General features: G+C 30.1%; 1 long non-coding RNA gene across 1 annotated transcript; it reads right to left on the bottom strand.

Moving 5' to 3' along the window:
* Positions 1 to 12,116: 12,116 nt before the first annotated feature.
* Positions 12,117 to 16,112, bottom strand: LOC112755005 (uncharacterized). The gene is made up of 5 exons (XR_003178871.3): positions 15,849 to 16,112; positions 13,925 to 15,507; positions 13,102 to 13,323; positions 12,539 to 12,676; positions 12,117 to 12,439 (listed from the first exon to the last, which is right to left on the bottom strand). It is a non-coding gene; the product is annotated as an uncharacterized lncRNA (long non-coding RNA).
* Between the last annotated feature and the right edge of the window lie 794 nt (positions 16,113 to 16,906).

Below are 16,906 nucleotides of genomic sequence, written 5' to 3'. Positions count from 1 at the left end.
GTTCGCTGTGTTTATTACTTATATATAGGATTTGTTTGAGCTTCTACAAATATAATTTTTTCTAATAATTTTTAATCTTTAAAGAAAAATTATTTTATATTTAAATATCTGATATAAAAATATTTTTTTAATTTATTATGTTAAAAATATATTTTTAAATAAAAAATCTTTTAAAAAATATGAATTGTAATTTTTTAAAAATATTTTTTTATTTTGTTAGTATTTTTTTTTACTAAAATTTTGTTAAATACACTAAAAATAAAAAATTTATTAATTTTTTTTCTAATAATTGAATAATACCTAATGAAACTGGATTTTTTATTTTAATAAATAAATTAATTATAATAATTATCGAAATAAATAATTTAAAAAATATTTACCGAAATAAATATTCTTCTCTTGTCTCGTTTACAGTGTGAACGAGATAATTTTGCATGTATATTATAAATGAGATAAGACAGATGAATACGAAATGTGTATATCTGATTTACAATGTAAGCTAGATACATGTATTTTTTTAAAATATTGAAAATAAAAAACATTAATATTATCAATAATCTAAATTTTTAGCATGTAATTAGTATATAAAAATGTTGGTAGAAGAGATTAAAATGAATATATTTGATCAATTAGTACTAAAAAAGATTAATGGAAGAGTGGGAAGAGAATTGAGACGATCACGTAAGAGATAACCGTTTAAATTCTCTCCCCATTATCCCATAAATTTCTCCTAACAATTGGCAAATGGTTATTTTTATTTTTTAAATTTAAATTAATCCAATTGAATCGTAATTTAATTTAAAATTTTTTAAAATGAATATATTTGATTAATTAGTACTCAAAAAGAATTGAGTAATAAGTTGGAGAGCATATAAGAATTAAATTAACTATATGCGGGTGTCCAAATAGTTATTTGATCAATTAGTACAAATGTGCTACCAAACTTACGTTCAAGAACGCATTTTCGTCACTAATATTTCTAATATAAAGTACATAGGTCCTGTGTATTAAAACAATCAAGCAACATGATCCAACAGTGACAAACTTTTGAGTTATATCCTCCCTTGAAAGCGCTATAATTTGGTTCTCCATGGCATGTATTGCTTGAGTCATCTTCTCTTTATCGATTATTCGCTCTCTTAAAATGTTATCTGCTCATAAAATAAAATCACCCCAAAACAAGATAGAAAACACAAGAACAACAACCAAATGAAAATAAATAATCATTTATTGTTAAATCACTCTTCCACCTTAACTCATGACAACAATAAAGACGTCTCACAATCCACAAATTCAGCCCAATAGAATACACAAATTCAATTATAATTTTAGTCTTTATCTTATCCTTATTTTTATCTTTATCTTATCTTTATTTGCTTTTATCTTTTATAGGCCAATGCTTTATATATAATTAGTTTTACCTTTATAGTTTACGATTTTCAATCAATCAACAATTAATAAAATTTCTTCATCTTTTCTTTTTCTTCATTATTCTTTCACAATTTTATTATCTTTGCGTACTCTTTATGTACTCTTTCCGTTTTATTATGATATCAGAGCTCCTCTTGACTCCTCTTAAGCTCTGTTGATATTCATGAGTAAATCAATAAATTCACATCTTAAAATCCCTTCAACCTCTCCTCCCATTATGAATAATCAACCTCCCTACTCCTATGCACATTTGTACTAATATTGGTGTGTCTTTTATCCTTGATCTAGGACAGAGTAGGAAGGTTGATTATTCATAGTGGGAGGAGAGGTTGAAGGGATTTTAAGATATGAATTTGTTGATTTATCCAAGGACATCAAGATATCATAATAAAATGGAAAGAGTACGTAAAGAGTACGCAAAGATAATAAAATTGTGAAAGAATAATGAAGGAAAAGAAAAGATGAAGAAATTTTATTAATTATTGATTGATTGAAAATTGTAAACTATAAAGGTAAAACTAACTATATATAAAGCATTGGCCTATAAAAGATAAAAGCAAATAAAGATAAGAAAAAGATAAAAACAAGGATAAAGATAGGATAAGATAAAAACTAAAATTATAATTAAATTTCTGTATTTGATTGGGCTGAATTTATGGACTGTGAGACCTCTTTATTGTTGTCGTGAGTTAAGGTGGAAGAGTAATTTAATAATAAGTGATTATTTATTTTCATTTGGTTGTTGTTCTTGTGTTTTCTATTTTGTTTTGGGGTAATTTTATTTTATGAGCAGATAACATTTTAAGAGAGTGAATAATCAATGAAGAGAAGATGACTCAAGCAGTACATGCCATGGAGAACCAAATTATAGCGCTTTCAAGGGAGGATATAACTCAAAAATTTGCCACTGTTGGATCATGTTGCTTGATTGTTTTAATACACAGGACCTATTTATATTAGAAATCTTAGTGACGGAAAATGCATTCTTGGACTTAAGTTTGGTAGCACATTTGTACTAATTGATCAAATAACTAAGTGCGAGACGGTGACGTGACAGGGAGCGACGAAGAGGACTGATCATGGGACCTGGTGCTTTTGCTGCCGGCTACAACGAGGGCAGAAAAGGCGTGCGAGCACGACTAAGTGCTAGACCGGAGACGATGAGAGATATTGAACTCGAGAAAGCGACGACGAGCTTAAGTACTACACCGAAGGCAGTGAGAGAGACCGGAGCTGAGAGAGACAGAGAGTTTGGGCGCCAGAGCAGTGATGAGCCACAGTGAAAGATATGATAGAGCTCGAGTTTCAATGAAAGAGTGAGGTTGAGGGAAGAGACTAAAATTTCTGAACGACATCGTTTTTAGAAGTAAAAAAAAAAAACAAAAATATGACCCGGTCCGATTATATAAATGAACCAGATCGAACCAAATCTAATAATTATGGTCTAAACAATTGGGTTTATTACTGTTATTATAAAAAATTAATTTTTTTCTAGTTTTTAATCTTCAAACTATCAAATCGATTTATTAAATACATCCAAACACAGTTTGACACCTAAACATCCTTAAAAAAAGTGTTTTAAAGCAATTTGATGCGAGTATCCGCCTAAATACTATGAATAATCATTACTATATTCGGTGAGGTTAGTCATATGGATCATCCAAGGCCAGAGAACTAGTGTATATAAGTTGCGTTTATATACAAGCACGTAACATTATTATACGATATAGAAATATGAAATTATATTTGTATTAAATTAGTGTTTTTTTTTAAAATAGGATATAGAGATATTAATAAAATATATAATTTATTTATTTTTTATTAATTTTTATAATAATATTTTTATTATTATATATTTTTTATTTTTTGTATGAAAAAAAAAGAGTAAATTAAAGTTTAATAATTTATTGTTTTTGATATTTAAATTATTATCACCAAATAAAATATAAGAATAATAATTATTGTGTTTCTAATTTATATATTTTATTTTCAATGTCTTGTGTTGTGTTATTTTATTTTCATAACAAAATATAGTCTTAAGGTCAGGGTTAAGACTTTTTCTGTATTTCTTTTGATTTATCCAATTTTCCCATAAAATTTGAGTTTTCTTTTTAGTTCAATTTTATTTAGCTTACATCTTGTGTTAACATCTTCACCGTTCTTTTCATCTTTTTAATTTTTTTACGTCCTTTTTAATTAGATTAATTGTAGAAAATAAGTTATTTCAACTTGCTTTTTCATTAGTTATGAACACGTATATATACATCTTTTAATATAAAATTATATCAAATCTTTCCTATCTTAAACGATCCTAATAAATTAGAATGCATAATTTCCTATCCTAGAAAGAAATATACACAGGAGTACTCAACCCTCCTTAAGTATTGTATCTATACTTAATTATAGAAATATTATTGATATAATATTTCCATTAATACCCCGCTCAAGTTGGAGCATGCAAATCTTCAATGCCCAACTTGACCAATATTGCCTCAAATTTTTTGGCACCAAGAGCTTTAGTAAAAAGGTCGGCCAACTGAGTGTGAGCGGAAACATAAGATGGAAGGAGGCGTTGGTGCACGATCTCATCTCGAACAAGATGACAGTTTACTTCAATGTGTTTCGTGCGTTCATGAAAAACTGGATTATTAGCAATGTGAAGAGCTGCTTGACTGTCGCAATAGAGACAAATGGGGACATGATGATGCACGTATAGAGAGGAGAGTATATCTTTAATCCACTTCAATTCTTTTGTTGTCTAAGCCATTGAACGATATTCAGCTTCAGTAAAGGAGGCAGACACTATCTGTTGTTTCTGAATTTTCCAAGATATTGGTGAGTGACCAAGTTGGATGAACCACCCAACTTGCAAGTGAGTGGACAACTAGCCCAATCGGAGTCACACCATCTATAGAGCTACAAATTGTTCTCTCGTGGGAGAAGAATTCCTTGGCAAGGGTATCCCTTTAAATAGCGTACAACATGTAAAGCAGCTTGCCAGTGTTCGATGCGTGAATTTTGTATGAACCGGGATAACATGTGAACACTCTAGGCTAGATTAGGCCGAGTAAAACATAAATAAATCAGTCTTCTAAGTTCCAACAAGCCGACGATATATGCTAGGATCGGATAAAAGAGAACCTGTCGCTGACCCCAATCGATGATTCTCTTCGCACGATGTTGCTACAGGCTTAGCACCTAGAAGTCTTGTTTCGGTGATTATGTCCAAAGCATATTTTCTTTGGCAAAGAAAGATTTCAGTCGGAGATTTGGCAACCTCAACTCCCAAGAAGTATTTCAATCGGCCTAAATCTTTCATGTGAAAACATGTGTGTAAATACTCTTTGAAACGTTGAATTGCAGCACCATTATTTTCTGCAATTACAAGGTCATCAACATATACCAAGAATAACAATTGCATGCTATTGTGTCTAAGGCTAAACAAGGAATGGTTCTTTAGGGATTGCTTAAAACCATATCGAAGGAGGACAGATGAAAATTTTGCAAACCAGCAGCATAGAGCCTGCCGTAGTCTGTAGAGAGATTTCTGAAGTTTACAGACCAGTCCTTGTTGAGGCACTTGAAAACCAGGGAGAAGCTTTATGTAAACATCTTCATCAAGTTCTCCATAAAAAAATGCATTGTGGACATCCATCTGGTGGAGTTCCCAATCCTGGGCTACTACCACTGCGAGTATTGTGCGAATTGTTACCATCTTTACCACTAGGGAAAACGTTTCATTGTAATCCAAGCCTTTCACTTGATTATTTCCCAAAATTACCCGTCTTTCTTTGAACCTCTCTATTGTTCCATCAAAATTGTATTTAATTTTATAAACCCACTTACACCCATGTGCTTTCTTTCCTGGGGTAAGGGTTGTGAGCTTCCAAGTGTCATTGAGTTGAAGTGCACGAATTTCTTGGGACATCGCTTCACGCCAACGCTCATCTCTAACTGCTTGAGAGAAAAATAGAGGCTCCTATTCTGTTTAGAGAGAGGCAAGAAAACTACGGTGTTGTTTGAAAATGAATTATAATTCACAAAATTTTGTATAAGATAGGACACACCTGAGGATTTTGATGGAAAGGGAGGTTGGTCGGTAGGGCTGATTGGTATCCTGACAGTAGAGATAAAATTGCGCAACCTAACTGAGGGTGTCTTCATGCGGTGACCCCGACTAAGTGGAACATCCATCGTGACCAGTGGCAGATCAGAAGTTGGCGTTGTTTTTGCTGCACTTGGTTCCGATGTATCGTCAACGATGTACTCTTTAATCTCTTCATTAAGCTCATGTCCCCCTTGTTTGTCAATAGGTGCTTCAATGAGGGAATCTCCAGCACAGTCATTTAAGTGTGGAGTACTGGGCCCAAGTGTGGGTGTTGAACTTGGCCCGTTGTGTGTGTCTTCTTCAACAATTGTTTCTGTCACAAGAGATCCAATATCTTCATTCCTTGGTTCCAAAGCTTGATCCATTTTAAATGGGAACATATATATCTTCAACAAAATGGATGTCACGATAGACAAAGAAAAATTCTTTTTCCAAGTCAAATAGTTTTCATCCTTTTTTCCCAAAAGGATACCCGATAAACACACATTTTCGACTACGGCTGGCAAATTTGTCCCATTGCCTATTCTGATTTTAAGTATAACACAAAAAGCTAAAAACCCGCAAGTGCTCATAACATGGAATTGTTCCATGAAAAACCTCATACGGAGTCCTGCCCTTTAGTATTGAGGATGGCGTACGATTAATTAAATAGCCAGTAGTTAAGACACATTCTCTCCAAAACTGAATAGGAAGATTGCCTTAAAAACGTAATGATCTAGCAACATTAAGAATATGTCGATGTTTGCACTCCACTCGTCCATTTTGTTGTGGTGTATTGACATATGACGATTGGTGAATAATGCCTTGTTGTAGGAAGTATTGTTTTAAACACATGAATTCCGTTCCATTATCAGATCGAACCATTTTAACGTACTTGTTATATTAGCGTTCAACCAAAGTGAAAATTTTTTTCAATGTAATTGATACATCCGCCTTTTCTTTTAACAAATATATCCAAACCGCTCGTGAACAATCATCCACAATAGTTAAGAAATATGAAGTACCACACAAGGAGGGAGTTCTATAGGGCAGACAAGTCACGATGAATTAAATAAAAAATATTGAAAGCTTGATAATCACTTAAAGAAAACTTATCTCTTGTTTGTTTGGATTTTTCACAAATTTCACAAATCTCATTGCTTGTATATTTCTCACTTACATTACAGAGCATTTGCATAATTTTAAATAATGGATGCCCTAGTCTCTTATGCTAAAGCACTAGTTGATTCTCTGTTCTGGCATGACAATCTTGAATCTTGTGTGCCTCACGATACCAATAAAGTCCATCCTTCTGCTCACCCACTCCAATCAGCGTCCTCGAAGTATGGTCCTGTATGACACAAAATTTATCAGTGAATTGTACTAGACAGTGTTCTTCATCTGTTGTTTCATTTTAGTTGAGATACATAAAGAACATTTTTCAATTCAAGTCATCCTTCAAGTATCACTATTCCTTGCTTGCACGCTATCACCGGCTCTCCATTTGGTAAACCTACTGGACACCCGCATATAGTTAATTTAATTTTCTCAAAAAGGTTGCAGATTGTATGGCTAAAGCAGCTGCTTCTGTCGCGAACATTCACTCGAATTGGAGCCAACCATGGAGTGAGCTTCAATATCTAATAGATTTAGATATGACCCTAGCCAATTAATTTGGTTTTGTCTCTTTTTTTTTCTGTCTTTTCTATTTAGTCACAAAAAAAAAGAATACGTAAAAAAGAAGGGGTATATATATCCGAAAAAATGTACATTTTATGTCCATTATTTATTTGCTAAAATAAAAATAACCGTTTGCTAATTGTTAGGAAAGATTGATGGATAATGGGGAGAGAATTGAAACGGTTATCTCTCACGTGGATAATGGGAGATAATGAAAGATAACCCTCTCAATTCTCTTCCCACTATTCCATTAACCTTTTTTAGTACTAATTGATCATACATATCCATTTTAATCTCGTCTATAAACTTTTTTATGTACTAATTACATACTAAAAATTTGGATTATTGATAATTTTTTATTATTTTCAAATTTTTTTTTTAAAAAAAATACATGTATCTCGTTTACACTGTAAACGATATATATATGTTTTGCGTCCATCTGTCTTATCTCGTTTACACAATAAATACATGCAAAATTATTTCGTTTACAGTATAAATAGATAAAAAAAATATTTATTTCGGTAAATATTTTTTAAATTATTTATTTCGGTAATTATTATAATAAATTTATTTATTAAAATAAAAAATCCAAAAAAACTAGGTGCCTTGTTTGTTGCATATCTCTGATTCTTTCTATTTTGAGTAGATTCTGTCCCGTTTTATTTGACTTTGAATTTCAAATTTTATTAAAATTTGAAATTAAATTGAGGAGGATAATTAGTTTTTTTTGGGGACACTATAAAATCAAGGGTCATTTTTCTTTTCTCTTTTTCCGCATCATTTTCTCTGATGCTTTTCTTCTCTTGTCATTTTTTCCCTAATTCTTCACTCTTTGTTGATTTTTTTTTTTAATCTCTTACTTCCAAATTCTCCTATTCTTTTCAAAGCTTCCTCTCTTTTAATTCTATTTCTTTCAAATTTATCGTTAGTAAAAAAAATACATAAATTTTAGTTAAAATTTACGAATTGTATAAAATTTTTAATTATGACATAGAAACTTTAGTTAAAAAACACAAAAATCCGTATTGAATAATGCTAAAACATAATTTGAATAACACATAAGTTATTTGTCTATTATTATAAAATTTCTATTTTTGCTTCCTATATTTTTCTTAAAAACTTTGTAAATATAATTTTGTCTAAAAAATTTTGATGTTTATCAACACAAAGTTTCTATATTTATGGTCAATAAATTTTTATATTTGCTTACCATATTTCTCTTAGAAGATACTTATTTTATTGAGTTATTTGTTTGTTCTTCCTAAAAAAGTAGATGCAGAAAATAAACAGTTTGTCTGCAAATTTTTTAACTTGCTTCGTATACATGATAACTCTCTCAATTGGACTTGGAGATGAAACTAATTAGTTAACATCCATTAACCCCAATTTGCTAGCATCCTACTAACAACAACAACAACAACTTTAATAATGAGAATTATGATGGAAACTCGCCGCAGTCGACTTTCATGAAGTTGTTTTTGAATAGATGACACGTGTTATCATTTGGTTTAAAAAAAATCGATTTATTTTAAACAAATGATTTAATTAAAAAACTAATTGATATAATTATGAGATTAGATTTTTCATTGTATTTTATTTTAAAAATAAATTGATTAATTTATATTGAAAAATTGTAGTTAATTATTTACTATATAATTCTTTTTAACCAAAATTATAATTAAAAATCATTAAAAAAATAAAATTATCTAGTATATTGGACCAATTCAATGTTATCATATTTTTTATTTTTATTATAAAATATAAAAAATTTAATTCTAAAAAAAATTATGTTATTTTTTAGGATTTAATTTTTTTTATTGTGTTTTCATAAAGTTTGTACAAAATTCACCTATCACATTCACTAAACTTATTTATTTACGTAAAATTTGTTTAGGTTTTAATACGATTTAAATTGTGTTAGTATATTTTTATTTTTTAATCAATTTAATTTTATCTAAATAATTATAATTTTAAATTATAAAATTTGTATTATTTTATAATTTAAATTTTAAATAGATATCATTTAAATTAATAATTTATAAAATTATATGTATTCGTATTATTGTACTCATATGATTAATTATATTTATTTGATTTTTTTTTAAAATAACGGTTGTTAATTTTTAACTAACAAATAAATACACTTATATTATTTTTAAATTAAAATTTTTTAAATAAATTTATTCTTATTATTTTATTTTTTTAATTTAAATAAATATATTCGTATTATTTTAAATAAATATACTCTTGTTATTTTAAAATTTTTTAAATTTAAATAAACGTACTCATATTATTTTAAATAAGTATATTCTTTTAATTTAAAAATAATATGAATATATTTAAATAAAAAAATTAACAACCATTATTTTTTTAAATCGAATAAATATAATTAATCATATGAGTACAAATGTACAATAATATGAATACATACAATTTTATAAATCATTAATTTAAATTATATCTATTTAAATTTTAAATTACAAACTAATACAAATTTTATAATTTAAAATTCTAATTATTTAAATAAAATTAAATTGATTAAAAAATAAAAATATACTAATACAATTCAAATCATATTAAAATGTAAATAAATTTGTTGAGTCCATAAACAAATTTTACGTAAATAAATAAGTTTAGTCAATCTGATAGGTGAATTTTGTGCAAACTTTACGAAAACACAATAAAAAAATTAAATCCTAAAAAATAACAAGATTTTTTTTAGAATTAATTTTTTTTATATTTTATAATAGAAAAAAACCTGATTAACATTGAGCTGGTCTAATATATTAGATAATTTTGTTTTTTTAATAATTTTTAATTATATTTTTGGTTAAAAAAATTATATAGTAAACAATTAACTACAATTTCTCAATTTAAATTCATCAATTTGTTTTTAAAATAAAATACGGTGTAAAATTTAGCATCATAGCTATATCAATTGTTTTTTAATTAAATCATTTGTATAAAATAAACCGTTTTTTTTAAATCAAATGATAACACGTGTCATCCATCCAAAAACAACTTCATGTGAAGTCGACTGCAGGTGAGTTTCTGCCGAGAATTATTCATAGAGCTAGAAAGTTTTGGATTTAAAATTTTTTAAATTTGCTTCAAATTAAATAAAATTAAAAAAAATAAATAAAATTAATAACATTTATAAATAACTACTTTGTAAATAATATTTATAAATTCTCATCTTGATTTTGTTATATGTAATAGCAACATATTAATTTTGAATTTTACTTAATTTAATTCAAATTTATTTATTTTATATATTTTATATGTTAAATAATATTTTATTTTTATTTTTAAATAATTTATTATTTGATTTTCTTAATTATTAATGTCAGATAAATATTTTTTAATATTAAAATATAAAAATTATTTTTTTAAAAATAATAGAAAAGCAGCTGAACAGATTAGTACATGTTTAGCTTCTAGTAATAATAAAAAATAATATTAGATAACTAATTTTTTTCATCCAATTTTAATCTTTTTAAAAATTATTTTGTTTATCTTAAATTTTAGATTCTAAATCATAAGCTTTTAATTCTAAATCTTAAATCATAAACCTAAATGCTAAAGTTTACTAATTTAAAATTGGAGCAAATTTCATAGATAAATGGATTGAGAGAAAAAATTTGAGTATATTTGTATTTTTAATTTAAATTAAATAAATTAATTTATTAATTTTGTATACCACAATATGATTTATTTGAAGCACTATTTAAATAGTAATTCCACAAAAAAATAAACACTTAATGATAGTAATTCGAATCAAATAGATTCGATTTATTTGAAGCACTCTCTATAGTAAATCAAACATATTATATCGATTTACTACTGTCTAGCTTATCCCATAAATGGAATCATTTTGCTTCGATTTATTATGGACTGCATGAGTTCAGACATGTTTCTTACGAAATTGAATCTACTCATTTCGATGTAGTACTGCTCCTGTTAATTCGAATCCAATTAATTTAAGACATCTATGTAATTTTTTCTCTCAATTTATTTATCTACGAAATTTACCCTTAAAATGGGTTCTTATGTTTTGAAAATAAAATATGCAATGCAGCGGAACCCCATTTCTGGGATTCCTTCATTTTGCACAATCTCTTGTTCTCAGTCAGTGATGGAATTAAACCGCAGCAAATCGTGGTAATGGTGAAACTACCTAGAAGAAGAACAATATATATAAAAATAGTATTAAGGATGCTTGACCCCCTATAAAACGAGTAAGATTACCATCCCCACTCCATTATAAAACCAATCATAAAATCCATCACATGCAAAGTTAGTGGTAACATATAAAGGGCCAAAATAGTGCCAGAGAGTCTTTGGCTACTATTTTGGAGAACAATAAGAACCTGCAATGCTCTCTGCTAAATCTCTTATCTCAAACACCCGAGTCTCATGCAGATTTTGATCTAGCTACAATCACCCATAACCATGAGGGAAATGGGTAGATGTAAACACATGAATTACTCATCATCAGCTTCCTCTACCTTATCAACATGCCTAGACTAAGATTCCATGTTCATGCAGGGACTTCATATTATTTTTTAAACTTCATGATGAAAAAAGCACACCTCTCATCTTCATCTTGTGGAATCCAACAACCGGTGCTGAGAATACCTTATCATATCCTATTGTTCTCTCAAGTTCTCCTCGGAGAGGCGATTAGGAGCCGCTACAACTTCATGCTGGTTGTTTAAGGTATGACGTGTGCAATGATGACTACATAGTCACTGCAGGGAGTAAGGTCTCTATAAATGGTGTGCTGTAACCTATTTGGAGCTATTCTCTGTTAGAACTCAATTCATGGAACGAAATTAAAGATTCCTATTGTCCATTTCGGATAGACTCTACATGTGGGGTATCCACTCTATATGTAAAGTATGAAATTGCAACAGTATTATGCTATTTATATATCCTTCTTTTTCTTTATTTAGATATATGTGGCAAAGATGGAGATACAAAATTAGAAACACTCCACAGAAACCTAATTCTCAATACATACAGAGAGAAGAATTCAAAAGAATCAAAACAAGAAGAATGCTTATTTCTTTTTAAAAATAGATCAGGCTCTAAAATATCAAAACAAGAAGAATGCTTATTTCTTTTTAAAAATAGATCAGGCTCTAAAATATCTAAAATACATTGTAATGCTCCTGTAAACTTCCTTGCTTTATGGTCAGGGCAGAGCAGTGCTCATCCTTAACACATTAATCCACGCTCCTTAGAAACAAGATTAAGATAAATGAAACTTCTCCATCAAACTAATACAATAAAAAAAAAAGAAACAATATAAAGAGAACAATTGTATCTCAGGCTTACTGGCACAGAAAGCAACTTTGGGCCCAAAAATTTTGGTCATCTTCATACCAATATAACAGAATCGACAGAGAGAGATGATCATTCTTTCTCATCTAGTTTCTGCTTGGTCCCACCAATTTCATCAACCGGAGGTAATGTCTACATAGGGATAAAAAAGGAAGATTTAACAACACTATAACAAATAGATCTAGATCCTCTAAAATTCACCCTCCTGTACTTTGGATAGTAAATAAATCAAAGGATATCTATATATATAGTATGTATATCTTGTAAAGAGCGTTATTCCATCAATGGTTAGCACATTTGACTGTAAACATGATATATGATAGGCAGATGGCGCACAGTAGCTCATTTGATCCACGTACTCAACCCTATCTAGTGGAATAAGGCTTTGTTGTTGTTATAGTAAATTGGTTAGTCAGCCGTGGTCTAAAATGTGGATAGATATTTTTATTTAGTATAGGTTTCAAGCAAGTAAACAAAGTCCTTATGCATTATGACAAAGATGAAGCATTCACAAATGAAAACATACATAGATTGTTAAAGTGAAGAATGAAGCTTACAAGATTGGGTTTGTAGATATTATGGACAATAGAGGCACCACCAAGAAGAGAGCAAACAACGACAAGACAGGACCAAGCCAGCGATGGAGTTCCTGTGGGCTGCCTTCCTCCTCCTAATTTCCGATTCATCACACTTTTCCGCACAACCTGTTTCTTCTTCCGACTTGCTAGGGATTATCGTTTTCCTTTTTGTTTCTGCAGTGCTTTTTGCCTCTTGAGCCTCTGTATTAAGTTTTTTAAAGTCTTAGCTAGTCCAACTTAAATTTAAAGGAAAAGAAAACATATAAATAAAAAATTCATAAGGCAAGTGAAAGTCATGGATGATACTATTGTTGGTTTATTGTTGACAATGAGAATTCCAAAATCCCCCAATCGTAAAAGACGGAGAAGGATGGTTGAGTGTTTGCATTCAATTCAATATTTAGTCTCATGTAAATCCAAAAATACACAAAAATTAAAGCTTCAACACCATCAACCAAAGTATCATTCTCTCATGGTCTCATAAGATGTAGCACAGATCTCAAAAACAAATACAAATATAAGATAAAATATCACAAGTCTCAATAATATCATATCGTAAGAGCAACAACAAGAACAAGTTAACATGCCAAATCATGCCACTAACAGAAGCAAAAGAAGAAAAAGAAAATTACAAAATTACAGATTAAGTGTTTAAGTTTACAGAAGCAACAAAAAGATCGAAGCAATTAAGCAACAGATAGTCTGAAACAATAATGAAAAATTACAGAAGCAAGGTAAGAACACAAGCAACTCGCAAGGCAGGAAAAAGAAAGAGCGAAGGAGATAAGTTAGGAATACGAACAAGTGAGCGGAAGGGAGGCAGCGGCGGAGTGAGGGGACACGTAAGTAGGCGGAATGACGGGTCGTGGCGGCAGGCAGAGAGAAGGGAAGAAAGGAAGAACAACAGAACAGAAGAGAAAAGGATGAAGTAGATTGAGAGTTCGCTGAAGAGCACAGATCTGAATTCTGAAGACTAGAGAGAAATGAGGGTCTGAGTAAGAAGTGGAGAACTGATCAAGGGAGCAGCAATTCTGGCACTTTTTAAATCTGGTGTTGCCCTTCCACTAGTATTTTCCACCAATGTTAAGTGTTTTTTTTTTTTTTTTGGTTGAACAACTTGGTGTGTTTTTTTAATGTAGAAATCACAAATTTGTGACTTTCAAAATTTTTTTTATCATGCAAATCTAAAGGTCAGATTCTTTTTTATTTTAAATTTTTTTAAACATACAAATTTGAAAAAAATAAAATAAATGTGCTGATTTGCTGTACAAATAAAAAAAAATTATTATAATACAAATAAGAATGTCCGATTTATGCACCATAAAATCTAACCCTTAGATTTTTCTATAAATTTTATTATTCATCAAATCCAAGGTTTTAAAAATCAGACCAGTCAACCAACTTGAATTGGTCGAGTAGTCAGTTCACTCATTCGCTTAAGCAAGTGTCCGAAATTCGAATTTCACCTTGTGCATGCAGACCTATTGGCCAATGACAAATCTTTAAATGAGCTCCTGGTTTACTGATTTAACCAGTTCAACCATAATAACTCTTTTATAAAAAAATTATAAATAAAATATAGATAAACACACTAAAACATAATTATAATCTAATATAAACCTTAAAATATTATCCAAATTTAAAGCACTGCATCAATGGGATTACCAACACTATATAATATTGCCCTACAATCACCTATGTTGAAAACAAATAGTTTATTCTTGACTACGAGTGCAGTAACTTATCTTTGAGATGAACTGAATCAAGAAAATGAGAATAGGATTCTCCTCCAATAACTTATCTTTACATATAATGCAAATTCCTACGAATAGAGATAACATCAAAGAGCTCCCAAGTCACAACCATGCAGCACAATAAAAGAAGTGCATCAATTGCCATTAGTTCATAAGCATATTCTATTGCAAAGTTTAACATTTTTTTAATGTGCAAAGGTTTCATTAGTTACTTGTTATATTACTATTGGAAATTTTTACAATTTTCTACAACTTTTCAACACCCAAGGCATTGCATTTGTCTTACTTCAACAAAGTTGCCAACGTAAATCATAAAAGGAAGTCTCAGTAATTAAAATGAAGTATTTGCATGCTCAAATAGTAATAATTTATTCTGGAATTTAGATCAAACAAAATATAGATAGATCGTGGATTGCTATTGAATACCTCTATGGCCATCAAAGATACCAAATGCATAGAGACCCTTTACATTGCAAAATAAAAACTTCTCGTTGCTCTCCTTAAGATTATTACAATCACAAGTCCCATTCTCCTTTTTAAGTTTTAATAAACAAACACACCTTTCTCATAGCGTAGAGTTCAATTGACATGCAATCAGAGTAAAAAATCAATCACCTCTTCCAAGCACGGCCTTAAAAACAAAAACAGAACAATACTTAAGAGCATGAGCATTGAGCACAAAAAATTGGCTTCTGAACAAAACAAACTCAGAGTAGCCATTAAAAATTCAAAACGAAGAACAAAAAATGATTTCTGAACATTGAGGAATGAGGAGTGACCACTGACCAGTGAGCAGTGAGCATTGAGGATTGTTAATATGATTTCTAAACAAAAAATTAAAAAAAAAAAACGAAGAACTACAGCAGTGTGCAGAGCTAAAGCTAATCATTCAGTATTTCAATATGATTTCTGAAAAAAATGAAAAAAAAAACGAAGAAGCTTCGACGAGCACGACGGACAAGAAGCCATTACCTTCGAGGGACGAGCACGACGGACGACGGCAACCAGGCGACGAGCACAACGAGAGACGGCGGGCAAAGAGCGACTGAGCAGCGAGAAGAACGGACGAGGAACAGGGGAATGAGGAGAGGGGCTGGAGCACGACGAACAGACGAAGCTTTTGGGCGCGACGGACGGCAGCGGCCGTGGAGGAGACTAGGAGTTTTTTTGGGGGAAAGAGGAAGAGCTCTTCTTTTTGAGGGTGAAGACGTGAAGTGAAGAGAAACCGAGAGTGATGAGAGGACTGAGGACTTTTCCCTTTCTTTTTCTAACAAACGACGTCGTTTTCGGAAAACACGGTTCAGTCCTGCCGGCCAGTTCAACGGTTTTAAGCAGTTTCTAACTTGGCGGTTTTATTTGTTGGACTGAATCGCAAAACTTTTGGTTTTCGTTCATCCGACCCCGGCAATCCGGTCCGTTTTTCAGAAACCATGTTCAAAAAAAAATTTCATATAAAAAAAACACACTATTTAATTAATTGGGTAATGCTACGGTGAGGAAAGTGATTTTTTTTTCTCACCTTGTTGAAATGTGTTGGAGAAAGGAGAAAAAAATAGGTGGAATATTTTTTTTTTGTCCGGCAGGTGCTATAGTATTTGTAGAGTGATATGAAATGTACGCAAGACTATAGTTTATTAATTAGAGTTAGTTTTGCATATAATAATAATTTTTAGAATTTAGATCCTCTAAATTTTAGATTTTAATTTTAGAGGATAAAGTTAAATCTCTCATCATTGAATATTTTTTCTTTCATGTTTTCTCTTGGTCCCACCTATGAAATAAATGGTGAAAAATCATACTTTACTCTCTAAAATAAGTTTCAAAATTTAGAAAATCTAAATCCTAATTCTTGAGCTGTTTTTTGAATAAAAAATGGGGGCAAAAAATAGAAATAAGTCAAGTGAGAAAATAATTTACGTGAATCAGCCAAAACGAAAACTGCTTCATGAATCCACCAATGCACGTTTATATGTAGTTCGAACCAGCTAAATTCGAACTCCATTTCTACATAATTCGAACCAGTTGGGTTC

The sequence above is a fragment of the Arachis hypogaea genome, chromosome 16 (genome assembly GCF_003086295.3).
Source record: "Arachis hypogaea cultivar Tifrunner chromosome 16, arahy.Tifrunner.gnm2.J5K5, whole genome shotgun sequence".
NCBI lineage: Eukaryota > Viridiplantae > Streptophyta > Magnoliopsida > Fabales > Fabaceae > Arachis > Arachis hypogaea.
Note: the sequence above shows the minus strand (reverse complement) of the source record. Positions and strands in the feature narration are given on the sequence as shown.